Consider the following 27,938-nt stretch of genomic DNA (forward strand, 5'->3'; position numbering starts at 1 on the left):
TCTCTGAAAGAGAGGTCAGGCAGTGGAATGGGCTGCCCAGGGAGGTGGTGAAGTCACCAACCCTGGAGGTGTTCAAGGAACATTTGGATGTTGTGCTGAGGGACATGGGTTAGTGAGAACTATTGATTATGGGTGGGTGGTTGGACTGGATGATCTTGTAGGTCTTTTCAAACCTTGGTGAATCTGTGATACTGAGATTACAGCTGTAGCTGAAGATGAAGAGAGAAGTAGATTTGAAAAGGCTTGTCTGAGCTACTTGAAGATACATAATTCAAGTTGAAATTAGTAGGAGTTTACCATCTTAATTATTGGTACTTCCATTACCATTATGCAAGCTGATTTTCATACCAAGGAGAGAACTAACAGAATTAGCTCAGCAGTGTTTGACCAAATAATAGCCAAGTAACTTTCAACTTGCAGTATTTTATTTATTGAATAAATTGTGTTTAATTTCAAAAGGAAATTACAACATGTGTACTATTTTTGCTATTTGAAAATTTCCTTGGTTTAAGCACTTTTTTTTCTTCTAGTATACTTGAATTACAGAAATATATCATACAGATGAATTAAAACATATCCATGTGCTGAAAGCAGACAATCAGTCTTACATTTTACAGGTATTCATCCAAATAGCTAAGATACAGTTAGCTGGAGGATTATTTTTAATGTGCTTCTCCCAAGTTCTGTAACCTATTCCCTTTACAATGCTTATTTGTCTGATCTTGGTAAATCTTCAAGCCTATGTGCTTTATCATTTCTCTATCAAGGATTTAGGGAGAAGTGTGGGCAGGCTGATCCTAAGATAAGCAACACAAGTTGGTTAAAAAAAGAGACGGCTGTCATCTGTAGCCTTTCCAGACACAGCAGTACAGTCTCAGACAGTCACCTGAGTATTATCGCTTTGTCTCCACTATAAATCACACTCTGGTAATGGCCAAGGCTGACACCTTGACATTTTCAAGAAAAGTAAAAAACCTGATTTGAATGGAAATCAATTTCATTTCACAAATCTTGGGATACTACTCCAAACCTTGGCTTGTTCTATTTTTTTTTTTTTTTTTTTTTGTATATGTGTGACTTATTCAGAATTTCTGTGATCTTGATAAAGGATTAGTTGTGTTTTACACTTACTTTCATTTCCAGCATACAGTTTAATATTATTGGAGTATGTGTATGTAAGCAGTGTATCATAGGACCAAGTTCCATGTAGGCGTGGGAAAGTAACTTGCTTTTCTGACAGCCTGTTGAAGGTGATGGGCACAGCTCCTTTGGGTGATGGTGCAACCTGAAATACCTTACCCTTTTACCACCTCCTACTTCTAGTGGGTAGCCTACACTCAATGGAAGGAAAGGAATGTCTCAGAGCATGTGGCAACAAGCTGAACATGAGACAGCAGCCTGCCCTGGCAGCCCCGAAGGCCAACCATACCCAAAGTGCATTAGGCCCAGCACTGTCAGCTGGGAGAGGGATTTTCTTGCCCTCCCCTGTGCTGTGTGGTCTCACATTGAGCACTGTGTGGAGCTTTGGGCGCTGCAATATAAGGACATAAAACTATTAGAAAGTATCCAAAGAAGGGTAACAAAGGTGGTGAAGGGTGTGGAGGGCAAAGACGTGAGGACAGCCCGGCATCCCTTGGCTGGCTCAGTGCAGAGCAGAGCAGGGGACCTGGTGGAGGCCTGATGGCAGCTGCAGCTCCTCACAGGGGGCGGAGGGACAGCACTGAATGGTGCTCTCTGTGACAGCAATAGGGCCTGAGGGAACCACATGGTGCTGTGTCAGGGGAGGGGTGGGCTGGGGCTAGGAAAAGATTCTTCACTAGGGGGTGGTTGGGCCCTGGAATGTGCTCCACAGGGCAGTGGTCACTGCACTGAGCCTTTTGCTTTCCTTTCCCTTTTCCTTTCCCTTTCCCTTTCCCTTCCCTTTTCCTTTTCCCTTTCCCTCCACCCCCTTCCCTTTTCCCTTCCCTTTCCCCTTTCCTTTTGCCTTTTCCCTTTTTCCTAAATCTGTAGGAACACAGTTATGGCAAAATATCTGCAATCAACAAGGGAATAAGGGTTACAACTCTAATAATCCCAGTACCATTGTACTAACAAATGCAAGGAAATATTATCCAAAACCTGCCTCCCTTGAAATGTCTGATACAAAGCACAACAGGTCTTACAGAGAAAGGCTGTTTTTGGGAGTGACTCCCTTGCGTCCTGGATTGGTGTTGCGCAGTCACTGTCCCTACTGAAGGTTTTGAGTTAACACTACTGAAAGGCAAGTAGTGACCCTGAAGTTGTATTTCCAATTGTTGCACAAGGAGATACTATGCTTTGCAAAATTTCTGTTTTCTCATACGGCGAAACAAAACCATCTGGAGGACACTTTGGTAATGAAAAAAGGGGGGGAGGAGGGGAGGGGGAAGGTGGCAAGATGGAATGCATGTATGATAAACTAAGCCAAATTAGCAAGCTGTGCCTAAATTTGCTAACAGATTCAATCTTGCGTGAAGTTGAAAAAGGAAAATGTCCTTAGCATACAAAGGTGGTCATACCATGCTTAAGACCCTCAAACAGAATAGCATGAAGCATGTAGCCGTGTCTATAGCAACAGGTATGAAATCAAAGGTAAAGATTTTTCACTTGTTCTGTCTTTCTTGCCTGCTGTACAATTCTACTGAAAATCTGATAAGAACCTCATTAAACCCATGCATGTATAACACAGACCTACTGCATCAAATGACTTTCAAAAGGCCATAGGTATGCGATGTCTAGACACTGTCCATTGGCTTTATCTCAGCATATCTTCAGAAGCAGCAAAACAGCGGGTGCTGGTGTGGAAAGAAACATTGACAATCTAGCAAATTGCTAGAATCTTAGCCCAGACTCTTTTCACTGACAATAGCCACCAGCACGTTCCTGGGTAAAAGGATAAGATCGGGACAGGTATAGTGATACTGCTTTGTTGTGTTTTCCTGTCCCCTGCAGACTGTAATCTGGTGACTAATAAATGGTACCAACCTGTTTAAGTGCCCTTGGCTGACTTTTTTTGTTTCTTCTATGCATGTGTTAAATTACTTTTCCTTTTGTTGCAAGAAACCTTTTGTTACCTTAATAACAATATCTTTTCTTGGTTACAAATATCTCCATGTTATAGAGACCCATTTGTTTCTGAAGGGGACTGAGAAATTGTTAGAGCCTATGTAAGTAGTTCGCATGGCCTTCCAAGGAACTACACTTCTATTCAATCTGTATTGTTGTGCTCACTTAATTTCTCCAAGTAATTTCTTGACAGATAGAATTTGTAATGTGCTGTTATCTAACAGATTTTATCTGGGTCCACTGTTCTTTTTTTGTTTGTTTGTTTGTTTTTAATGATAAACAGCTTATTGGCAATATTTTCCAGCCATACACTGTTCTGTACACTGGAGAGATTTTAAGGTGAAGAAGATAAGGACTGTAAGATTTGGGGCTGTGATATTCTCAAGGCAGTCTTTATTGGTACAAAGAAAGACAAAAGCATCCTGAAGCCATTTAGATTCCATAAAGAAATGCCTTGTGACACCTTGTGACGGTCCAGGAGAACTTTTGTCATTGGCTTCAGTTGCTAAGATATCTTGAAAAGTAAACATTTTTTTAGGAGTGGTTACCATTCATACAAAGAGCTTACTTAAACTATTTCCACTCCTCCAAAGCCTCATGCCATGAACTTGATTGTTTCTTACTTTCATATCTCCAAGTTAGAGGGAGAACAGTGTAATAATGCACACTGTCAGGTACTGTCAGGGCATCATACCTACAGAGGCACAGACCATCAACTAAATGAAAATTTTGCACTGAAGCCTGAATCAAAGTGGAATACTAGCTCTGGAAAAGGATTTTTGCAAGCTGAAAACTTCTATTTAGATCTAAGCAAAGAAATACAGTGTTTAGTTCATGATCTAAAAACTGCAACAAAGATAGTGACAAATCAAGCAACCTCATTGTGTGCCATTTAAAGCAATTCTATCCAGGCAGATCCTTAATGGAACAAAAGTTTAAATGCTCTCTGTTTAGCTCAAACAGAAATTTTAGCTTGTGATACAGCAGCTTGATTGGGTGAGTCACAATTTGTAAATTGTGAGCTTGTACTCGAGACTATCTGAAGTATTTGATACTCCCCATTTTTAAGATGGTCACCAACTTCTTGAAAAGAAGTAAGAAGAAAAGAAAATACAGTTCATTCTGCGTAAAAATCATTCAGCTCACCCAGCACAAAATAGACCACTTCCCTATTGCTATCTCCTTTGCTTAGTCATTTAAGCTGCCTATCACATGGGTGGCACTTTTCTCCCATTTGTCACTAGGGCACATAGCTACACAGTGCAGCTGAAAAGCTGCTTACAGCTCACCAGTCCATGCAGAAAACAAAGACTGTTTTGGTTGGGGTTGCTCCAGTGTGCTGTGCACATTTCCTAGGGGGCTATGCCGTGAATGGATAGAGCAGCACCAGGCCCACTCTAGCAGCCCTCCAGAGGACCATGGGACTCGTGGCTTCAGAAATGACTCCTCATGTTATGTGTTAGAAGGAATATAGCTTCCTTGTACTAATGATAATGACTGCTAAAGTTAGTAATTGACACATTACTGGAAGGTTTCTCATTCTCTTTGCCTTAGGTCATCCCATTGATCTTCTCCAAAAGACCCCAAGTCTGTGAGTACTATGTGACATAACTGCCAGCTCAGATAGGTGTCTGAGACACAGTGGGGCATCTCAAACAGCACTAGATAACTACAAGTGGGAAACCTGCATTGTGTCCCATCCAATTAGACTCCCACAGACTTTGCAAACTAAGTACTTTGCTCAGAAACATGCATCTCTCCTAAAATATTCCAGTGTGACTATCACAGCCCACTTTATTTTTGGAATTTGTATTCTCAGAGGAAACTGAGTGAAAACACAGTGTAGTGAAATCTGTCAATGGATGTTGCATGTAGCTCAGATTTAAGTAAGCTGTAGTTTCATATATGAATGTAAAACTGGAATTATTATTTTATTTTTTTTTTTACTTCTATGTTTTTTAATGTTGATGCTGGAAGATAAACTAATTAATCAGCATCTGTCTGTAATATTTCTATCAGTACAAAACAATGCACGATTTTTCATTAGCAGGTCCTTTCCTGCTGTTTTCTATAGAGAACAGAAGATCAACTAAAAAGCTTGTTTGGATTTCAGCTGTCTAAATACATACAGTGTCAGTGCTATACTTCACCCCTTTCGTGGCCATGATGAGAAGTTTAAAGTGTGCAGTCCAGTGATTTGTTAGGGAAAAGCATGTCACTAACATCACAGAGGGGGTTGGTTAATTCCTTTCCAGAAAAATCTCCATTCACTATAATGGATATATCCAAAGTACAGCTCATAGAAATGGCTCCGTTATGCAGTGGGAGCACAATCCTGATCCAGAACTCTCCTTTGAGCCTATTTTTTCTTAGCAGGTCAGTGTAATTGAGAGGAACAAAGCAGTTCTGTTTTTGGTAGTACTCTTTAACACTGCCTACAGTCTCAGGTGAGAAACAAATGCATCTGAGTAGCAAATTCAGATTTTTGTTCCCTATTCCATGTATGAAAGCAGGGTATTTTTGTTTTGCTTCTTTAAATGGAAGCAGAATTTCCACTCTCTGAGCATTTCCTTTTGCCAATAATTCTCCCTTTCTTTTGCTTTGCTCATGTCTCTAAATTTCCTATGAGACTTTCTTTGTAGGAAAGGTTCAAGGGCATTGTTAGAAAATTTATCTTAAAAATGAGTTATCAGTTTCCTGAGTTTGTTCCATGAACACTGAAAGTCAGTGCATTAGCACCAATTTCCATCAGACACTGAAGACTCTTAAAAATCCTTTACATGGTTTACAGAATCACAGAATCACAAAATTCTCAAGGTTGGAAAAGACCTAGAAGATCATCTAGTCCAACCATCACCAATACTTCCAAGCTAAATCATATTCATCAACACAACATCCAAATGTTTCTTGAACACTCCCATGGTCGGTGACTCCACCACCTCCCTGGGCAGTGCATTCCAATGCCTGACNTTCCGAGAAGTAATACTTCCTAATGTCCAGCCTGAATCTCCCCTGGTGCAGCTTAAAACCATTCCCTCTAGTTCTATCACTGATTACACGAGAGAAGAGGCCAACCCCCAGCTCACTACAACCTCCACTCAGGTAGTTACAGAGAGCTATAAGGTCTCCCCTGAGCCTCCTCTTCTCCAGGCTGAACAATCCTAGCTCCCTCAGCCTCTTCTCATAAGGCCTGTGCTCTGGACCCCTCACCAGCTTTGTAGCCCTCCTCTGAACCCGTTCCAGGGCCTCAATGTCTTTCTTGCAGTGAGGGGCCCAAAACTGAACACAGTACTCAAGGTGTGGCCGCACCAATGCCGAGTACAGGGGGACAATTACCTCCCTGTTCCTGCTAGTAACACTGTTTTTGATGCAAGCCAGTGTGTTATTGGCCTTCTTGACCACCTGGGCACACTGTTGGCTCATGTTCAGCTGAGCATCAATCAGTACCCACAGGTCTGTTTCCTCCACACAATCCTCCAGCCACTCCGCCCCAAGCCTATAGCGCTGCCTGGGGTTGTTGTGGCCAAAGTGCAGGACCCGGCACTTCACTTGTTGAACTTCATCCTGTTGGCTTCAGCCCAGTTCTCCAGCCTGTCCAGATCCCTCTGCAGGGCCTTGCTACCCCCAGGCAGATCCACACTCCCAGACAATTTGGTGTCATCCGCGAACTTACTGAGGGTGCACTCAATGCCCTCATCCAAGTCATCAATAAAGATGTTGAAGAGGACAGGTCCCAGCACCGACTCCTGGGGAACACCACTCATGACTGGTCTCCAACTGGATTTAACTCCATTTACCACCACTCTCTGGGCCCGGTCCTCCAGCCAGCTCCTAACCCAGCTGAGAGTGTATCCATCCAAGCCATGGGCTGCCAGCTTTTGCAGGAGAAAAAGCAACTCAGCACATTCTGACTGGTTGAAAAGCACATTGCTATCATTTCAGAAATTCAGATCTCAACCAAAGAAAAGCACAATGTCATTTATGTTTTTAGTGATGCCAAATTCATGAACAGCGTAAACAAGCTCAAGCCCTCTGACTTTAGCAGACTGCAGTTACCCTGAGTGTCAGGCTGGCTCGTTGAAAATTGTACTGTGATCTCACTTAGATTCATATTACGGCTAACAAAACCTGTGCATGTACAGAAAGGTCATGCTTAGATTCACTGCAGGTACCAAACACCTCAACCAGCCCAATCTAGCTACTCCTTGGACTAGATGCTGATAGTTAACATTTACATGATGAGGATGCTAGTCTTAAACAGTATGGAAATATAGAAAGACCAACAGAATGTGTTCCATGTGGTGAGTTTTGCATTCATAGGTCTGTGGTGTTTGGGTGGTATTTTCTTGATTGTTTTTGTATCTTTATAAAACAGCCAGGATACCAATAACTTACTGCTGAATGAATTTTGCTTCTTTTCATTACCTACACAGCACTGTGCAGCTGTGATTGATACATAACCCACTTCAGAAGGCACCGTACCTGAATGCATATTACTTATTCAGGCAGCATTATTACTAGAATGAGAGCTTTTTCAGAAAAATGACTGCTAAATGTGGACTTCACTTTACCCAGTCAGAAAAAAAAAAAAGAGGAAAAAGCTTACACACAGCAAAAATATGAAGACAATAATATCTCTTAATCACATTTGGGTTGGAAATGATTTTGCTATCCTAACCCCCTCAAATACTACTTCTTTTGAGAAATCTCTCATAAAAGTAATAAGACATTAGCAAGGACATTTTGACTCTGTATAGCATGGCTATGTGAGAGTCGGAAACCTAGCAGTTGCCAGCTTCTGGGGGCCAAGTCTCACTGTTAGCAAGCTGCTTTGGGTAGCATGGAGAGCAATCTGAGGACACCTATATAGCAGTGCAGGCAAAATAATGATTATAGTAATATTTGATAATAATCTTGATTTGTCTTGAATTGTAGTTTCTAACCATGATGCTTCATTTAAAATCTCAGTATTTATCAGGCACACACATAATCAGATGCACGTTCTCTCATGAAATCACAATGGATCTTTTTGATATTAAATCCATATCTCTGAAAAAATGATCATGATTCCATGGTCCTCACAGATGAGTGCTCTACTATGTGGTCTTGGTCTCTGGCATGCCTCTTGCAAAGAGTGTTTTAGGGAGTTTTGCTGAGACCTGTAAACTTGTGTCACTCATAGCTGCAAGTCATTCAGACATTGCGGTCTCCAAAGTGAGAGCTTTAGTGCTGTGCTCTGTTAAACTTTTCCCTCATGTATAATTGCTTGTGGCGGAAGGAGAGGGAGGAGGGGAAGGTGATGGTGAAAACTGAGGGCTTGATTGGCATGAAGTGATTTCAGGCTAGCGGGAAGCAGGCGCCTCTGCTCTCCAGCCCCCACATACTTGTAAGTCTGTGTGTGTTGAGAGGGGGAAGAAGCTGATATTGTTCCCTCTAAAATTAATTCTCAGTTAGCCACTGACTCCTGGTTTTTAGCTCAGAGCACACTGTAATTGCATTTTTCATTTCAGTAATTATAGAGGATATTAAAGTGGATAGACAGTTGTAGCAATCCGGCTCTTTAGACATATCCACTTGTCCAAGATCAAATGGCTACAGCATATTTAGGGTTACAGTCTCCTTCTTTTCCTTCTTGTTCTCTACTGCAGTGGATTTTTTTTCAGCGTTACCATGGCAACACTATATCTGGCTGCCAGCTCTGTCGTAAGTTATTGAACTGAGACTGGCTTTTGGTTTAGCAGATAATTAGGTTCTGTCTCACAGGTTCATTTTCCTGTGACTGGGATGTGAATATGACCTACAGCTGGCCTCAATTTCAGTGTCACAGACAAAACTTTAACCCTTCCCAGTCTTGTCACTGCTGCAGAGCTGCTGTTGGTGGCTATGGCCAGCATTTCCTGCAGTGCTGAGCACAGCACACCCTGGTGAACTTTCAGGGCTCACTGCCCAGTTTGGACTGATCACTGTGAGGTGGGAGATGGCTGAGTGCATGAGGGAGGCAGGGTGGGCAGTGCCACATGTGTATGGGCTTCCCATGTGTAGATTTGTTAGCAAGGTGAGTTTGCCGCTTGATTAGTGACCCTTTAAGTAAGAGAACTGCAAATGGTGGTGCCGGCATTTTTTGCTTCACTCAGAAAGATAAAGTATTTACATAGGATCTGTTTCAGTACACAGGGCCCCATTCTCAGCCAGTACCTGTAGTAAGAGGTTAAGGCTCTGAGGGAGGATCACCCATTCTAAATTAATCTCAGTGCTATTCCTTTTCCCTTCCACCACAAGCCTCCTGTTGCTAGGTGGGTAGGAGCATGGCATCTCCCAGGCTCAGCTGGTCACTGGTGTTGGGAGCTAAGAAGGAGCAAGATCCTCCATTTTCTTCAGTGCAGTTCTCAGACCTCCTCTTTTCCAGTGTTCGTAAACAGTGTAACATGATCTTACAGGCATATACACTTCTTCTGTCTATGGAAAAGCCTGCAAGAAAAAATATCGATCAGAGGAAAGTTCCATGAGATTTCGCTAGAAGATATTTCCATAACATGTCCTGGAAGGAGGCAAAGCTTTTTGAACTCGGAGCAAAGCAGGTTTCTCTCCCACAGCCAGCAGATCCCAGAGGGTTTTTCTGAGAAGCACAAGACTGCTGGTGTAGGAGTCATGCAGCCATTTCTCTGGGGTAGTGGCTTCTCTCTGGCTATCTGGCAGCGCACACTGCAGTGCCTCTGAGACTTGCTCCATCTGTGTTTCCTATTGACACTTTTCTTTCTGGGGAGTCTCACAGTGCAAAAAGGGCTAGCTGCAAAAATTGATGGACTTCCACTGCTATCCATCATGGGGTTGCCGCATCGAAGCTGTTCACTGCAAGCGCACTGATGGAGATCCCAGCAGAGTGGACATCTCAACTTCCATCCCCTCCCCACCCAATATTTGTGTCCATGCCTTTTGGCTGGGAGGTCAGAGTGCTCAGACAGGGCATCCATCCTGCCCCATGGGACATATCCTCCTGAGCTAATCTCTCAGCCTGTGGTTGTTAATAAAAAGCAGTGCGTTTAAAACCTGCCTATTATTCAGGACAAAGCAAACAGTATTTCCTATAGCAGAGACAGTGACTCTTCGCTGAAGATAACACCAAAAGCTGCAGGTTCAGCATATGTGTTTAACTGAAATGATCAAAAAAGACCCTCAAGCTATTTCTTGATTAGCATATTTAGCGTGGATTAGGACTCCTTGCAAAGATAGTGCTGAAGTTTTGCTGAAGGGTTAAACTGGGAGTGGGAGTAGGCTGGAGGGAAATGTCCCCCTTGAATTACAGACAAGAGATGTGAAGCTCCACGTGCCGGCTGGCTGATAAATTATCCAACTGCCGCCTGCTAATGAGCACTGCCACGGCTGGGACCCCGCGGCTCAGAGACGGGAAGCTAGTGGTACTGAACCCGTAGCACGTCGCGAAGCATCAGGGTCTGTTACTGCACAAAAAAGAGGCAGACACACCACCAACCCACTAAAAAAGAATATTTTCGAGTATAAAAAGAATCATAGACATACATAATTCCATTATATATAACAATATATAAATAAATCAGAATATATTTCTTTGTGTAAGCAATTTGTATTAATTTGGGGGGGGGGGGGGGGTTTTTTTTTTCCCCCCCCCCTTTTTTTTTTTTTTTTCTCCAGCTCTTATACTAATAAACAGATTAAGTAGTTTTAGTTTTTGCTTAGAGTTAGTTTCAGTGTCTGGCCCTCATATCTGGCATAGTCCTGCAATGTTTCATCTATGATCACAGTTTAAAGCCAAATAAAACACTGTTTTCACTGGAACCACTAGAGAAATCAAGCAAATATTGCCAGTGGGATTAAGTTTTGTAAAATATAGATAAGCAATCTGAATGTTTGGCCTAAAGCAACCTGACATTGTCCTGACAGCATTTGCAAATGAGGGCATGCAAACCATCTCACAAAGAAAAAAGCACAGGAAAATTGCTTTGTTGCTGTTTTTTTATTTCTAGCTGGAGCAGGCTGAATTCTAATGCCAAGAACCTTTTAGTGGGGTAACTGAGCCCACTGCCCAGCACAACATAGCTTGTTTACCACAACTGGTTGCAAATCAAGCTCTTCCAGTGGATGAAGACCTGGGAAGTTCTCCTCAGCCCCTGAAGACCTTCCATAGCTAATGCTCTGCAGTGTGAAAGACAAAGCCTTGCAGGATCCAGCCTACTCTCAGGTTCTGAGATCAGTGATGTTGTTGGTTCTGTTTATTCCCCTGGAAATGACTAAAAATCAAACAACACAGGAAGTTCGTGCTAGGAAGAGTACATTTTTGTATTCTGACAATCAGTGAATGCCTAATAAATTTATCTTAAATGTGAGACTTCCTTTATTGCTTTAAACATTTTTTTTTTTCACTTTACAGTATGTCTGCAAAACAAAAGATAAATGGAAACAAGAAAGCAAGCACTCAAATCCTATTTTATTACATTCCTTCATATGTCTGTCTTAACTGATAGTTAAGACACTATCTAACACGTGGCTGGAAATGGTGGAAGTCTTTCCACTTTCTAATTTTATATAGCTTGATTATATGTCACTACTCTCTGATAAGATCTGCCTCTGTACACTGCTGCTGTCGTGAATATTGGCTGCTCAACTTATTTACATGGTATCATGTCTTGGTTATGTACCCTGACTGGGCTGTAGGAATTCTCAAGTATTCTGCATCTTTTTGATTTCTTACCACTCTTTATCCATTCTTTGAATAACTTTGAATAGTATTTCCAGAGGAGAAAATCTAGAAGTCTCTTAATTTTAACATGTCACTGTGATAACAAAGTCAAAAGTACATCAGATACCTGGGTCAAAACCTCTCATAACCAGAGCAGGCTAGCAGTAGTACAAAATTTACTGGTTTAAAATCAGAAACTACTTTTTTTTTTTTTCTTTCCCTTTGTTTCTTTCACTGTTATATTTTTCTGCTTAAATTGCCTGGAAAGTGAAAGTAAAGATTGTCATAAAATTAAAGAAATCTCGTGAAGATAATGGTAAATTATGATGTAATTGATAAATCAGTATGAATATAGAAGAAAATATTGGTAGAGTGTTTGGTAGGGTTAAATTTAAACATATGCCAAGAATGAAAAATAGGGGAGTGATCTTTGTATAAACTTTATAAGAAAAGATTATAGTACTTTAAAAACTAGCTAGGATTCCAACTTTTTCAAAAGAAAAATAGCTCTTCCCCCCCCCCCCCCCCCCCCCCCCCCACCCCCCCAAAATCAAAATGTCATTTCCGTTCAATAGTTGATAACATGCCATAGAGGAATCCAGTCAAATGGTACATCAGAAAACTCAGCTGCAGCTGGTTGTCTCTAAAATGATGGATGGTATTTTTAAAGTTTCATTTTTTGAAACCTCTTTTTTATTATTGTTTTAATAGAAAGTCTGCATAAAAAGGACATCATGTTGTTGCAGCTCTTCAGAAGGGATGTGATTTTTCATTGTAAAAGAAACTAGATAGTGATAAAAGCTCCAGCAAAACTAATAATAACATTTTAAATATTTGCTCCCAACCTAAACAGAGCTCTGACCCAGAGAAGCACTGCTGTCTCTCACGGTATCATAACCATCTCTAACAGAATCCCAGTGGGACACAAAGCTTTACTTCTTTTGCGCTCTCCAACCCATGAAGACCATGGCTGCTCTCAAGGTCAGACCTGGCAGACTAAAAGCGTATGGGTGCTTCCTATCAGCTGTGTCTTGCACTCTGAGTTCAAACCAGTTAAGGTGGAGTGATATTCACCTTTGCAGGTGCCATCTTAGCACAAATGCCTTTGCATCTCCCAAAAGCTTTGGGTTTGGACAGACGTCACCATGGATATCTTCTGGAGCAGATATAGTAGCTCAAACATCATACTTTCTACATTGCTGTATCTGAGCTTTGACAGTCACGCTTGGCCAGGGCAGCACTTCCCCTGAGCAAGGAGGTTCTTTTTAATCTTTAAAATGTACACTTTATTTTTAAAAGTGTGGTGGTGGAGCTCTCTTATTTATTAAACAGTGAATCACAGTCTGTATGGTTGCCGCCTTGATCACTCATATCTAATCATTCTTACTAGCTCCGTGGGTGTGACCTTTTCTAAAATAATTTCCATGTTGTAATAGCAATGAAATACTTTAGGCAGTGCATTTCTGGAACCCACTGCACTTCTCAGGTGACTGAAGTCACTCATTCTTCATCCTCATGCTTCACAACACATCCGAGGCATGAAATTATTCCCTTCCAATGTGATTCCTTCTCCCAGTCTTATTGCCTAAATGATTTTTAAGGATTAGTGTGTTAAAAGCGTTGTGAAAAATTCAGGAAAAAGGCAGATAATGTTTTGCATTAAAGTTATCTACCTGATCCACATTTTAGTGATTTTATTCCAATCATGAGAGTCTGATCTAATATACATCCATGGTACGTGCTAGCAAAAATATGGAGGGCACAATATTTTTCTTGACAGTGCGCTGTATACAAAAATTACATCACTTATAGTAGAAGGTACAAGAATTGATGAGTTTATACATTTACAAAATGCATTTCTCTATCTGTTGCTGGGTGTTGCCAGCTGTCTCCTATATGCAGGTACCATTCTTTGTTCCCAGGATTTTAGATATTCAGCTGTGATTTCTCTCTAAATTGTTTCAGCATATCTTGATTGATTTGCAGACAGAATACAAACTCTCATGAGACAAATGTATCATTACCATTTTAAATTGTAATCTTTTTCTTTCTTTTTTTTTTTTTTAGAAGATGTTGTTTTTTTCCATTAACGTTTGAGAACAAAGGATGGAGTTTTAATGTTTGTTGCAGTGCTGACAAGCTACAATAGCCACTCTTGTTTTGTTTTGTTTTGTTGTTCTACATAAGCAGATAGTTGGAATATGAGTATGCTGCTTTTTATTTCATACTCTTTACAAAACAGTGTGTTCACCATCACAGGCACATAGTTTCTGTACATTTACTGTAACATCAGCAAGGACTGCAAAAGGACAGTGTGTATTTTAGCTAAAGAAGTAGCCCTTCTTTGGGGGTCTAATCTAAAACTCTCTAAGACTGACGTTTGGATAGAAGTGCAGTTTAGTAAGTCACTTCTTAACTGAGTTCTTTTTTATGAAGCTCTGTCAAACACTTCTCTCAATGTTGGTGTTGTATACATATCTGCAAGCCCTGATGAATCAAAATTTTAGCTGCTTCACTTTCTCCCTCAGTGAAAAGCCTCACAGGTTGAAAGAAAATATTAGAGTTCTTAATAAAAATAAAAGGCCTCTTTGATACTAAGGCTGCATCACCAACCCAACTGTTTCTCACTTTGGAATAATGTCTATACGGAATCAAACATTTATCAGTAATACCTTACAGCAACAAATGCAGAAAAAATGATTTTCTGCTCTCATATAATCCATTGTTCATATATACATAGCAAAATCATGTGATTGGTTCATGTAAACATAAGTTTATATGCATGGTTATTATGTATATAAATGTATAATGTAAATAGAGTCTGTTTGAAATGTATTTTTTTTCCTAAAAAGTATGTGGTTCCTCTGTATTTATTCTCTTCATACCCCTTCTGCACTCAGAACACTTTTATATATCGGGTAGAATGGCAAAAATTAGGTGAGAAAATATATATATATATGAGGTTGTTTTCATTAAAATCAAGATGCATCTCCCCTCCTACCTTCCCTCACTTTATGAGAAGTGTATATTTCTATATCTTGTGCTTTATCTATGTTATACCCAAGACACAGGTACTGATCTGTTCATGACATTTCTCTCCACAAGAGTGGTGAAAAATATAGCCCCCAACTTCAGCAGACTGGTCTCTCTCCTATAACAAGTGAGAGTGAGCATCCCAGAAAAGGCAAGCTAACACATGTTATACACATAACAACTGATACACACACTGCTGTTTATGTGGATGGCATGAGAATAATGGCTTGTAGAATTAAGTCATTCAGTACAGAAGAACTAGTGAAATTCCTTTTGAAATTTGGTCTCGAAGTATTCACTTGTGCTTTGTTTCTGGGATCTGCACTGAAAGGTTTGTGATGGTTTGTTTGAGACAACTGGTGGTGTCACTTCTGTCCCCTTGAGCAAATATACTGGCTTTTACCAGTTCTGAAGGGACTGGGAAATAAATGGAGTTCAAGGGAATAGCTTCACAGGAAACAGAAATCAGTCATAAGATTTGGCCAGCAAGAAAGTGTGGTGTCATTTTTAAAATAATTTTTGGTCAAATGCATAGATAAGTTGTATCTGTAGGAATCTGAGGTAACCTGTGAATAGCAGACCCACTGAATTTCAAGCAAATTGTACTGTTGCATCTTTTCAGAAATCAAAATTTAATCTTTTTAACTCCTTGGTTTTGAAAATGAATGCCTCTTGCTTATAGTTTATAAAGAGAATAGAGTTGTTACCGGAAAACATTCACCATCTGATATGCTCAACTTGAATTATCGGGAATATCAGGATGGTAATGAGAAACTTCACAAGCTTTCTGGCTGCACTCTGCAGATCTTAATGGTTTGGATAGTTTGGAAAAGACTTTCATCTTTTAGGTCCAAGCTGAATGGAAATTCTGAATGCTACTGAGATGAACTCTTTGCCTCAATCTGCTTTGAATATCCCTAGTATGTAATGTGTTGTGGGCTGCAGTGTAATAAAGGAAAGGCAATCAGAGATAGCTGAGTGGTTAGATTCTTTGCTCACCTGGGAGGGGTTTGGGACAGATATGCATGTGTTTCACATCTGTTGGTTTCTGGAATTTTCAAACAGTGGTCTTTGGCTTGTTCTTTGCCCATTCATATTGTACCTATTTAAACTCCAGATGTGAACAAGAAAAATTAATTCCTTCCTATCCCATCTTTTAATACTGTCAGATGAATATGAGTCTCGACTCTCTGGAATACATTACCGATTTTTATTTTGTTTAGTGATCATTAATACTTACATAATAGTCAATGTATGCATATTTTTGTTTTAGGCTTCTCACAGCATATTACGTCTCCTGGGATGTGAATTTTCTGCATACTGTTTTATAATAAATAAATGTTATTTAAAATTTCTTTCTGGCCATTTTTGTATAATATGCTGTCCCCTTTGTAATTCCTAACTAGAAAATACCAGTATAATTTTATTTGGAATGACTAATATTTTGATTAAAAAGATATATTTAGCTAAGTATTTTTAAATTATTCTTGGTTTGTTTTTTATTTCCTTGTAATATCAGATATTACCTTTGATTAATAACAATCATATATACAGGCTTTGTTCCTCTTATCTGGGTGTCAGCAGTAATTGGAATCCATATCCATATCCTACCTTGCAATCATGCTGCAAAAGGCCAATAAATTCCCGCTGAGTGTGTTACTTGTTAAATTTAGTGCATTACATTCAGGGTAATGAATAAAAGCAGTGGGCCGTTACTGTCTGGTTGGCAGAGGAGGAGCAGGAACAGCCAGACTCCCCTGAGGCCCCAGGCAGGCTTGAAACTTTGACAGGCAGAATCAAGGGACTCCCTAAGCATCACAGTTCAGTTTGTCTTCCTTAATTTCCTTTTCTACCAAGATTTTAGAGGAAATCTTCTGCAGGAATACAAAATACACTCTGCTTGTGTACCAGTACTCTCTAGTGCAGATTCCCTTTTTGGCAAGTGTGTTTAAGTAACATATCTTTGTTAAGCACAAGCTTGACTTTAAGAAATATGTTTCCATGTGTCTTATATAGATGTGTATACGGTTTAAGGTAGTTAAATATATAAAATTTGCACAAAAAGTATATTTATAACCAACCCGTATTAACCTTTGTCTGAAATGCTGACTGACAGGAAAACTCACTCAGATTTTCCATTTGGATGTTTCACTGTTTATCTGTCTGATACAGAAACAGCTGTATGTTCCTAACTATGTTAAGAAATTTTCAGTACTTTCTGGATCTGGTCATTTCCTGACTTTCCATCCCTTTTGGCATGCAAATTTATCATGTTAAATTGATGAAAAAATATTAAATATTGTTATGGAATAAATAAAGTAATGGGACATCATGGAGTCCCCGTGCAAGTAAACACAAAACCATTTTGATGAGACTGGTGGGAAGATTGTTGCTCCTTCTGCAATATCTTTTGTAGATTTTTCTGTGCCTATGGACCTCTGAAAACTCTTGAGAGGGCATATTATTGTACTCTACTGTCTTGAACAGGAGACTGGTTTGGGCCCTTGCCATGTCCATGCAGGCAACAAAATCAGGAAAAAATCAGGAGCTAAGAGAGCCGATGTGTGGTAGTGCGAGAGGGAATTGAAGTCCTAGGGACACATCAGCCCACCTACAATTGGGAAGATGCTTTAGAGAGCTTCCGTCTCATTTGCCATGCCAGCTCCCTGTTCTTTTAGGAGTTCCTTGAAAAGAAGTCTGAAGTGATAATATTCCACCTTGGTATTTTATCGACCTTGAAACAGATGAATTGGATCATTAAAAGTGTTGATTTTGGTCAACACTTCAACTTTTGCTGAAGATGCACTCCTTTCAGGTGTATCTGTCAGGGCCAAGAAGTCTCAGCAAATCTCCTGAACTGGAAATACCATGCAAATGAATTAGGCAAGCACGTTTCACCTATATCCCAAGAAACTATGTTTTATTTTCAAGTAAACTAAAATCTAACAAACAGGACAATATTATGGGAAGATTTTTATTTCTTTTGATGTCAGAGGCAAAGATTATACTTATTTCATGATATTATCAATGTGGAATTGCTCTGTTGAGACCCTAAAAATTATTATCTTTTTTTAAGTAGTGAAGAAAAAGTCTTCCTCTTACTCTACAAGAGCTACGGAATGTTTTGAAAACTACAAAGCTATCATGGCCTCTCTGGAAAAAAAAGCACCACAAAATTTAGGCCTGCAGACTGATCCCTCAACTCAAAGTTCTAGAAGTTTCTACATATTTGCATTTTCATCAGTTGACATCAGTAAAGCCATTTATGTGATTTTAGCTCTGTTTCTAAGTGTCTTGACAGTTTTGAGGAAGTAGCTGACTTGGCCAACTTTAGGAACTATAAAGTGTGTGTTCCTGTACCTGTATCCCCTGCAAAACCTGTTCTGATGTACACAGAACACCTAAGTAACAAGACTTCCATGAAGCAAGGGCAGAAGATAGGGTGTTGAGGGAACACTGGTTTGACAGTGAAAATGGGTAACACCTTGATCACCTTGATGACATTGCATAATTGTTTGGGAAGAGCGTGGGGCACCAGGTAATATGACAAGAAACTTCAGACAAAATTGAAGCCATTTGGAATGCCTGGTAAAAAGAACATGATTCTATTTCACCTCTTACAGGAGTTTGATTTTTGTGTATAATTTTTTTTAATATATAATTGTTGTCTTTTAATTTTCAGTTTTACTAATATTGTTATTTAATATTTGCTGAAATAATTTGTTTCACAGTGGAGGAATTTTTAATAAATTAGAAAATATGATGGCATAAGATAACCCATGTGGGCCTTCATTTTTGCCCAATGACAGGGCGAGAGGGCACAAACAGGAACATACTGAACATAAGAAAAACTTCTTTACTGTGAGGGCAAAAGAGCACCATAATAGGTTGCCCAGAGAGTATCCTTCTTTGGGGATATTCAAAACCCACCTGGGTGCTTTTCTGTGAAACCTGCTGTAGGGAGCTGCTTTAGTGGAGGTCTGGATAAATATGATCTCCAGAGGTCCCTTCCAAATTCTGATGATTCTGTGTTTTGGTCTCGGTAGTTACATGCAGTATGTATTCATGTGTTTCTTTCTGTCATGGTTTTGAATAGTCTGGGGTTAAAGTCAGATTGATTTATTATATGAAAGGACAGATAGTGGATAGCTGTACTCTGATACTGGACTGTATATAACTGCCTGCATTTCACAGTTCAAAACCATGAAGATCTCTGTCACAAGAAGGAAGAACAAGTACATCAGTTCAGACTGATGGAACTTATTGTAAATTTTTCCCAGTGTGAAAAGCAGTATTTTATTTTAGAAAATTATAATGTCTATATACACGTGACCTAAAACAATATGAAATATTTGGCATAATTTGATGTTTTAAATAAGAAAGTGGCTCATGCTGCTGCTAGGAAAACCCCTTTCCTGAAATTGCCCTGTTTATTATCCTACCCTTACACCATATCCTGGTTCTGTCTGTCAATTTCACTAAAAATTAAAATGACAAATCAACATTTTTAAAAATCAAGCACACCAGCACATGCATATGGAACATACACATAGAGTTTTTTAAGTTTAATTCTTTGGGAGGGTTGTTCCGGCTTCTAAAGCGGTCCTGGGGGAAAGCCTCCTGAGTAGTTCACATTTCATTAGGGAATTCAGAAAAAAACATTGATTGTTTCCTCGTTGTACCAAAAAACACTGCTGTGTTTTCATCAGTCATGTCCTCTAATGAAATCCTCCTGAATCCTCATAGGAAGGTGGCTAGGAATATCTGCTTAATTCTGAATAAATTCTAATGTCTGGGAACTCTAGTCCCTGATCTCAGGTCAGGCAGTGGTTTTGCAGTGCCAAGCGCTGACACTTGTTGTTGATGGATTTTTGTTTCACCTTCTCATGTTTAGCATTCCTTTGAGCTGGAACATTTAGTTTGAGGCTGTCTGGGTGCCATGGATAGAATCGTCTTTAATCTTCTTACCATCAGAAATTCTGCAGGAGCAGATCCAGGTGCAGTGGTTGTTGACTGACTAGAAGTGTTTTATATCAAGCTGTTAATTTTTGCTGAAGGATTATGGGTTATGTTTTTCTTTTAATCATTGTTATTTCATGCACTTTAAATCTCTACCTTTTTTCCATTACTCTGAGGTCAAAATAAATTATGACAACAATGTCTACCATAAAAGTTCTATGTAAACATTTTGATTGTTTTAAAGGCCCATTATCTGACATGAGGACTTCATGTTTCTCAAGTATTTACTTTACTTTCTGGACAGTGTGTGCCAGCGAGGTCTATATAAGTACAGCCAAACCAATATATCTGGAGAAGTAATCAGCCACAGTACTGCATTTGTGTTTTTTCCAAAAAATGAAGAAGTCTGTTGCTACTATACTGCCAAGATCTGGCAGGTAGCTTTGAGGAGATTAATGGCCCTGGTGATTGTTGTTATTGGTGCTATTTTTTTTCCTTTCCTACCCCTAATCTGTTACATTCCAAATGCTTATTTACTCAATAGACTGAATTTGCTTTAAGAAGAAAACTAGCATATGGCATGTTTTTGTCTAACCACGTATGTGTTTATAACTTTATCTTCTTCAGGTACTGGGGTAATGCAGTCTTCTAAAGTACTCAAGCAATCAAAATCAGCCATCCTTTCTGAGGCAGGCTATCAGTCATATGAAGATTAGTTCAGTTCTGCCAATATGGTAGTGTGTTTGCTGGAAGTTGCCTCATTTGCCATTGATGAAAGTGAATCTGAAGTTGCTGGCAAGTCTCATACGTTAGTTCTCCATCTCTGACTTGCTTTGATCAAATAACTCTGCTGCCAGAATGACATCAGACTCTTCTTATCATTGTCTTTTCTTCTTAATTTGGTCATTGGTTACCAACTCTATTTTAAATACTGTATCCAGAGTATTTTCTCCTTTGAAAACTTTTATATGATTGGGTCATAATGTGGGAAAAAATAGATGAAATCATATTATCTGAAACCTAGTTGAAAAAACATCCAGTGAGCTGTGTTCTGTTTCTTGTTAAAATCTAACATGAACAAATATGCACTGGTCCAGTAGATAGTTCTGTGCAAGTAGAGGCAATTTTTATTTCTATTTCAGTATGCTTGTTTGCACGGCTACTTAATGAGGTGGTAAAAGGCTTTGGTCTTCTGGAAGTTTCTGTATAAGTATAGTTCTTAGGCTACATGAAGAAGTACCTATGAGTACTGGCTGAATATCTTAAAAAGCTGTGTGCCAAAACAGGTGGAGATGTCTATGTTATTTTAAATGAAAGCATTGCTTTCTGTTTGCTTCTTCACCAAGATTTACATGCTCATAAGCAATTTTCAGAATTTTCCCCAAAGCAGTTTATCTTACCCAAGGATCTTCTCATGACTTTATCTTGAAATTCATATAAAACTAGTACCATTTTCCTTATTACTATTTCTAAATCTAGCTGTATCTTCTATTTTCATTATTTGCTCTGTATCAGGGCCTTAACAAGAACACTAATAGACCTTAGTGGGCCTGACAAGCTCCACCTGGAACCCAGAACCCCAGCTATGGGCCCACCAATTATATATGACCTCATGCTAAGAAAACTTGAATTTAGTTCTACAGGATAGTTGACTGAAATAATTACAGCCACAGGAATTGCCTAGCTTCCTTGCTGAGTGTTTTAGGAAAGGGCACTGCTGGAGGAGGAGGAGGGGAAGTTAAGGGAGAGGCATGGCACTGCTGAACCCACAACCACCACTGGCATCATTTCTAAGATATAGAGCAGCTTGTCCTTGCTCTGATATGTTCCATGCTTTATTCAGTTGATTTCCAAAAGTGCCATGGGTAGGTGGTACTAATTATGATTCAACTTTTTACATAAGCCACCATTTTATTTATGTTACAAAGGATATTTATCAAGCAACTTTCTCACTTGGTGCTGATGGTCTATCAAATGGATGCTAACAGAAATATTACCTTTCCAAGAGGAAGACAAAAACAGCCATGTGTGGGAGTTCTTTAGTAAGGGAAACTTCACTAAAACCTGTTCATAAATCTGGTCTATAGAAGGCAGTTTTTCTCTGCAGATGCTTAAGTTACGGTTCCTGGAAATGCCTTTGACTCTAATGTGCTTGTGTACTAATCTTTGAGTCTTCAATTAGTGAGAAAAAGGGAGGAAAAAAAATATCCCACTCTATTTAGCTTTTTTTTTTTTGTTTTTTTTTGTTTTGTGTTTTTGTTTTTTTTTTTGGTTTTGGGTTTTGGTTTTTTTCTAGTAGAATTTCAGGACAATGTAGGAAATTTGTGGTGGCTCATTCTATTTTAACTGCTTGGGATTGTTTTGTTTTGTTTTGTTGGAGATGCATTTTTTCCCCATTAAATATGGCCCTCAAGGTTTTTTACAAAATTAGTAAAAGAATTATTTACTTTGTTTTTAAGTATCTGACTGAAGTCTTAAGACAATGTAAAACAGAAGGCATAACAAAGGGTGTACAAATGAAGAAGGGGAATAGTTTAATAACTGGGAAAACTTATATTATTTTAAGAGAAGTTACGTTCTTCTTTGACAAATTTAAATACAATCTAGTGTAGGTATGGACTTTTTGACCCTTATTAATTCATCTAATGAGCTTTGAGTTTAATGAAAATGACATAGACAAAAGTTAGGAAATGGTTATCAATAATGGATCCTCTATATTGTCACAGCCTGTGATGTCAGAAGAGACTGAAATCCTCCTCCAAAAGAAGCAATATTTTAAAGAATATCTGAGCACATATGTGAGTGCGAATTCAGTCTGTGGCAGATCTAAAGATTTGATGCGGTCTTTCCTGGACTGGAAAACTTACTGTGCTGGACAACTAACAACAAAAGAAGCACAAATATGGCCTTAGTAGGACACCTATAACATCATAATTGATATTACTAATGATTCCTCTTCCAGCTGGTGAGAAAGAGAGAAATAACACGGCACAGAAAAACAAAGGCTTTCAATGTCTATCTCAAAAGGAAGTTGAATGTTTGACTACCAACAGGAAATGAACAGTATCAGTCTTTCTGGACAGCATAAATGTAAAATAATTAATAACAAAAAGTTAGGGAATTTGTGTGAGAGTCTCTTTTTATGTAAGTGAACTCATCTAAGATCAGGTCTGCTTCTCGTTTTCCTTGCAAAGCAGGGATGCAAGTCCTGAAGGAGGAGTAAATGTGATAAAGAATTTCATTTCCCTTTGGCAATCCAGGCATCATCCTTAGGTGTAGTTAGTGGTATTTTAATTAGTAAGTATTGTGTGTCAGCAGTATCTCTAACAAAATGCTACAAGCAAATGCACATCAGTATAAACCTAGATGGAATATGTGCTTACTGTTTATTTATACTATCCAAGGTTACAATGATGATGAGCATATATAATAGAAAGTATAATTTATCCCTCTAACATAATTGTATGGAGTAAGTTTGAAGGATAAGAACAAGGTTAATTTGGAAAGCGAGAACAATATAGATATCAAATTTTAATTTGTAATGCCAAAATTTGCTTATAATGGGAAGTACTGTGATAAAGTTGTCTAAACTTGGGACAGATTTTTGGTTTAAATATTCAGGCCCTTAATGAGTGGAACAGTGTTGAACTGAAAATGAGTCTTTGAACAGGAAACTTGGAAAATCTCTAAGAACTCTGTAATACTTCTTCATAATGGAAGAGGTGCTGAGTCTTTTAATTGCTTAATCATTACTGCGGTTGATTTATATTAACTTCTTAAACTCATCTTTGGTATGGAAATCTGTGAGTATGGCTACCCACCAATTTCAAATGCAGAGGTCATGCCTCAAGAGATACTAAATAATTGTATCAAATACCTGGCAGAAATAATCTTCCCTAGGTAATTTTATTATCTTGACACTTCATTTTGTCTTATCTTAAACTCAGCTATTGATTTAAATATATTATACTGCAAATTCAACTGAAAATATCAAATATTTAGAAAGATGCTATGGGAGAAACATAGATGCGTCTTAAATTAACATATTAGCTGCTTTTTACTACCAAATATCCTCAGTGTGTCACTGCAAGTGTAGCTGAAACCTGTGCTCTTATATGGTGAGGATATATTTTGATTCCAAGATAATCTAGAGACACTATAATTTGGAGACCCAAATTATCTGCTGGACAATTGTTGAATATAAATACAGGGCAGTATGCTCATTTAGTGAAAGCTTAATTTGTTTGTTCAGCTTTTGAAAAGCATTAAATCTCAGCTAAATCTGTATGGAATTCTTTCATCAAGCTCTTAATGGTTATTTGGAAGAGTACCCCATTCATGAGACGATATTTGAAGTTTTGTTATATACCTTTAATGCTTGAGGATCCTGCTGTATTAGGAGAGTATGGATCATTGTGATCCTTATTCAAACATAGAATTCTCCTTAAACTAACACTTGTGATGAAGTGGGAAGTAGGAAAGCCATACTTTAAAATTTTAGTATTGATGCTGAAGTGAGAATCAACATTTTAGCTGGAACCCATTCAGATGGCAAGGGGTTCTAAAGATTGGCCAGTGTAGTTCAGACTGTACAATATAACAGTAAGTAAAATTGAGAGAGTAGTCTTTATCCCAAAGCTTTCTTCCAATAAATGGCATTCTTCATAGAAACCAAATCAGGAGACAAATACCCATTTCCTTAGTTAGATAAGAAATGGAAAAGAGTATAATTGCCTGTCACAGGGGCCTCTTTAAAAAATTGGTTGGATAAGTTAATGAAAATAATTGGTCATGAGTGTGTGTGCTTGGTGAATGGAAGTGCAAAATTGAGCATGTTTAAAAGATATGATCAGGTGGCTATACTGGAGGGCAATAATGGAGAATTGAACAGAATATAAAGAGGAAAGTGGGAAAGAAAAAAAATAGAAATAGCATTCAGACTGTTACAGCAAACCTAAGAGCAGTGCAGAGATGCAAAATTGATGGTACATACAGAAAAGGAAAATTAGTAAAGAATAACTAAGTCTGGATACACATGCAATATAGTTTTTTGCATTTACAGATGGACACCATGTCTCCAATATATAGTTACTTCATATCCCACAGGTTTGCAGTCTAGAATACTCAGTGCTTTATATAGGCCATATGTCAGCAGAAGACTCTTCTCTTTGAAGTGCATTAGAAACACTACAGTGTGGAAGTGGATCTGGCTGCATCATCTGTTAGTCAGGTGCTTAAAGAATGAGTTCATTACTGACTTGAACTTAGCAACACTTTAGCAAATGGCTTTTACAAATGTTACAGCTTAATTATAATAGCTTTGACAAAAAAAAAACAAAAAAATAAAACACCTCCCAGCACGTGTTGTGCCTTTCTGAAGTTCACGAGTAAAGCTTCCACTTCAAATTTCAAGCTTTAATTCCCTGTTTCACTAGCTACTTCACATTTTCACAGGAATACAAATGGATGTGGTGTTCAAGTCAAGAGGATGCAACAGTTATTAATAAGTCAACAGTAAAGGAAAATTAGAGAAAATGTGGGTTAGTTGCTGAAGGAGATGATGCCCTGGTGAGAGCAGACACTGAGAAGGTAGAGTTACTGAATATCTTCAGTCTTTACTGTTAAGAATTCCCCTTGGGAATTCCAGACCCTAGAAATTAGAGAGAGAGTCTAAGGAAAGGAAGACTTGCCCTTGGTCAGAAATTTTCTTGTTCGCACATACAAATTCATGGGCCCCAATGGGAAACATCCACAAGTTCTGAAGGAGCTGGCAAAAGTGGTTACCAAGCTGCTCTCTGTTGTCTTAGAAAGGTCATGAAGAATAGAAGAGATGCCTGAGGACTGGAAGAGAGACAATGTTCATCCAGTCTTAAAAAAAAGCAGGGAGGAGCTGGGACACTATAGGCCAGTCAGCCTCACCTCCAATCCTGGAAAGGTGATGAAGCAGCTTATTCTGGATGCCATCTCCAAGCAAGTGGAAGGAAAGAACATTATCAAGAGTAGTCAACATGTATTCACCAAGAGGAAATAATGCCTGACCAATCTGGTTGGTTTCTACCAGGCTGGGTACATGAAGGGAAATAAGTGGATGTAGTGCAACTGGACTTCAGGAAGGCTAGGTAAGCTTAGAAACTGTGAGACAGATGAGTGGACAGTGAAGTGAATTGAGAACTGGCTGACTGGCAGAGCTGTGAGTTGTGATCAGCAGCATGGAAGCCAGTTGGAGGCCGGTAATAAGGAATATTCCCCAGAAGTTGGTACTGGGTCTGGTCTCATTCAAAATCTTCATCAGTGACCTGGACAAAGGGATAGAGTGTGCCCTCAGCATGTTTGCTGATAATGCAAAGCTGGGAATAGTTGCTGACACATCAGATGGTGGTGCTGCCATTCAGTGAGACCAGGACAGGCTGGAGAGTTGGATGGGAGGAACCTGATGAGGTTCAACAAGAACAAGTGTAGAGTTCAACTCATGGGAGGAATAACTGCATGCATGTGTGCCCCAGTGGTGCAGTGGTAGGAATGCCACGTTGCAACACCAGATTGCCCAGGTTTGAATCCCTCCTGTGGCACAAGTGGTACAAGTGCCACTCTGCTACACAGAGGCTCGAATCCCAGGTGTTGGACTCGATGATCTCTAAGGTCCCTTCCAACCCGCACGAGACTATTATCTATTATTATTATTATTATTATTATTATTATTATTATTATTATTATTATTATTATTATTATCTATTTGTACAGGTGGAGAGGAGCTCTGCAGAGAAGGACCTGGGTGTCCTGGTGGATGAGGCTGACCACGAACTAAGCAGTGCGTCCTTGTGGCCAAGAAGGCCAATGGTATCCTGTAGTGCATTAAAAAGGATGTGGTGAGAAGGTCAAGGGAGGTCCTCCTTCCCTTCTACTCTATCCTGGTGAGGCCACATCTGAGGTAATGTGTCTGGTTCTGGGCTCCTAAGGTCAAGACAAATCATAGCATCACAGAATATCTTGAGTTGAAAAGGATGCAGAAGAATCTGCAAGTCGAACTCCAAAAGAAAAATAGAGAACTTCTGAACAGAGTCCAGTGGAGGGCTCCAAAGATGATTAAGGAGATGGAATATCTCCCTTATGAGGAAAGACTGAGAGATCTGTGACTGTTCAGCCTAGAGAAGAGAAAATTGAGTGGGGATTTAATCAGTACTTGTAAATATATCATGTGTAGTAGTCGAGTGGATGGGGCTCTTCAGTGGTGCCCAATGGTAAAACAAGGGACAATAAGCATGGAACACTTGAATTTCTTTCTCATCTGAACATGAGAAAGAAATTATTTACTTTGAGGGTGACAGAGCACTGGAACAGGTTGTGCAGAGATGTTATGGAGTCTCCTTCTCTGGAGATATTCAAAACTTGCCTGGATCCTTTCCTGTGAGGGAGGGAACCTGCTCGGGGTGGATAAAATGATTTTAAGAAGTCCTTTCCAACATCTACAATTCTGTGATTCTATGAAATATTTTGAGTGAGTTATATTAAAAGATGAATGTTTTCAAGGTTCTTCAATAATCTTGTTTCTTTTACCTTTCTACATGTTCTGTCATGGTGAGTCATAAAATATGTGTAGCTGACTAAGGACTGTAGGCTTTTTCTCATTACTATTCATGTGGTTTCTTGGGAAAAGTTTACTGGATTAAAGTTAAAATTCTTAAACTGTTCTGCTTTCTTCTGTAGAATTACTGTAACTGCATGCGCTGCTCATTGTTTCCTGAGATAACAGCCTACCTTCTGTGATCTAGATCTAGATCAAAACCTGCACTTGACTCAGGTTTATGGCAAAAATAAGCTTAAGAAAAATGGTACCAAACTACTTTAACAAGAAATCAAGATTTTACTGGGAGTATGATAACAGTGAAACTATATGACATGTGTGGTTTTGGTCTTTTTTTCCCAGTAATGAACTTCTCCTAATGTGCTTATTTCTTTTGAGCAATTAGAGCTTGCATGGGACAGCTGGTGAAATGAAGTAAGAATTAAAGGCATTCTGTTCATCTTTGGTTTGCTCTAACAGCAGAACAACCGACCCTGCAGCTCTTTAGGTTTTCATGTACATTATTTTCTTTATAGTTTCTTTATCTCTTACTTTTCTGGTCTTTACCCTGCCCAGGGAAAGTAAATG

At 39.1% G+C, this 27,938-nt stretch overlaps 1 long non-coding RNA gene across 23 annotated transcripts in view; it reads left to right on the top strand.

Moving 5' to 3' along the window:
- The window catches only part of LOC107322457, a 396,746-nt gene that overhangs the window by 310,500 nt on the left and 58,308 nt on the right, over positions 1 to 27,938 (top strand). For 19 of the 23 annotated variants that reach the window (XR_004309350.1, XR_004309367.1, XR_004309355.1 and 16 more), the window contains one exon: positions 26,531 to 26,717. The exons of 2 other annotated variants lie outside the window; for them this stretch is intronic. This is a non-coding gene — a long non-coding RNA (uncharacterized LOC107322457). The remainder of the gene's footprint in view (positions 1 to 26,530; positions 26,718 to 27,938) is intronic. 2 more of the 23 variants (XR_004309372.1, XR_004309373.1) reach the window with 1 other exon arrangement.

Source organism: Coturnix japonica, chromosome 1, assembly GCF_001577835.2.
Source record: "Coturnix japonica isolate 7356 chromosome 1, Coturnix japonica 2.1, whole genome shotgun sequence".
NCBI classification, from domain to species: Eukaryota; Metazoa; Chordata; class Aves; order Galliformes; family Phasianidae; genus Coturnix; species Coturnix japonica.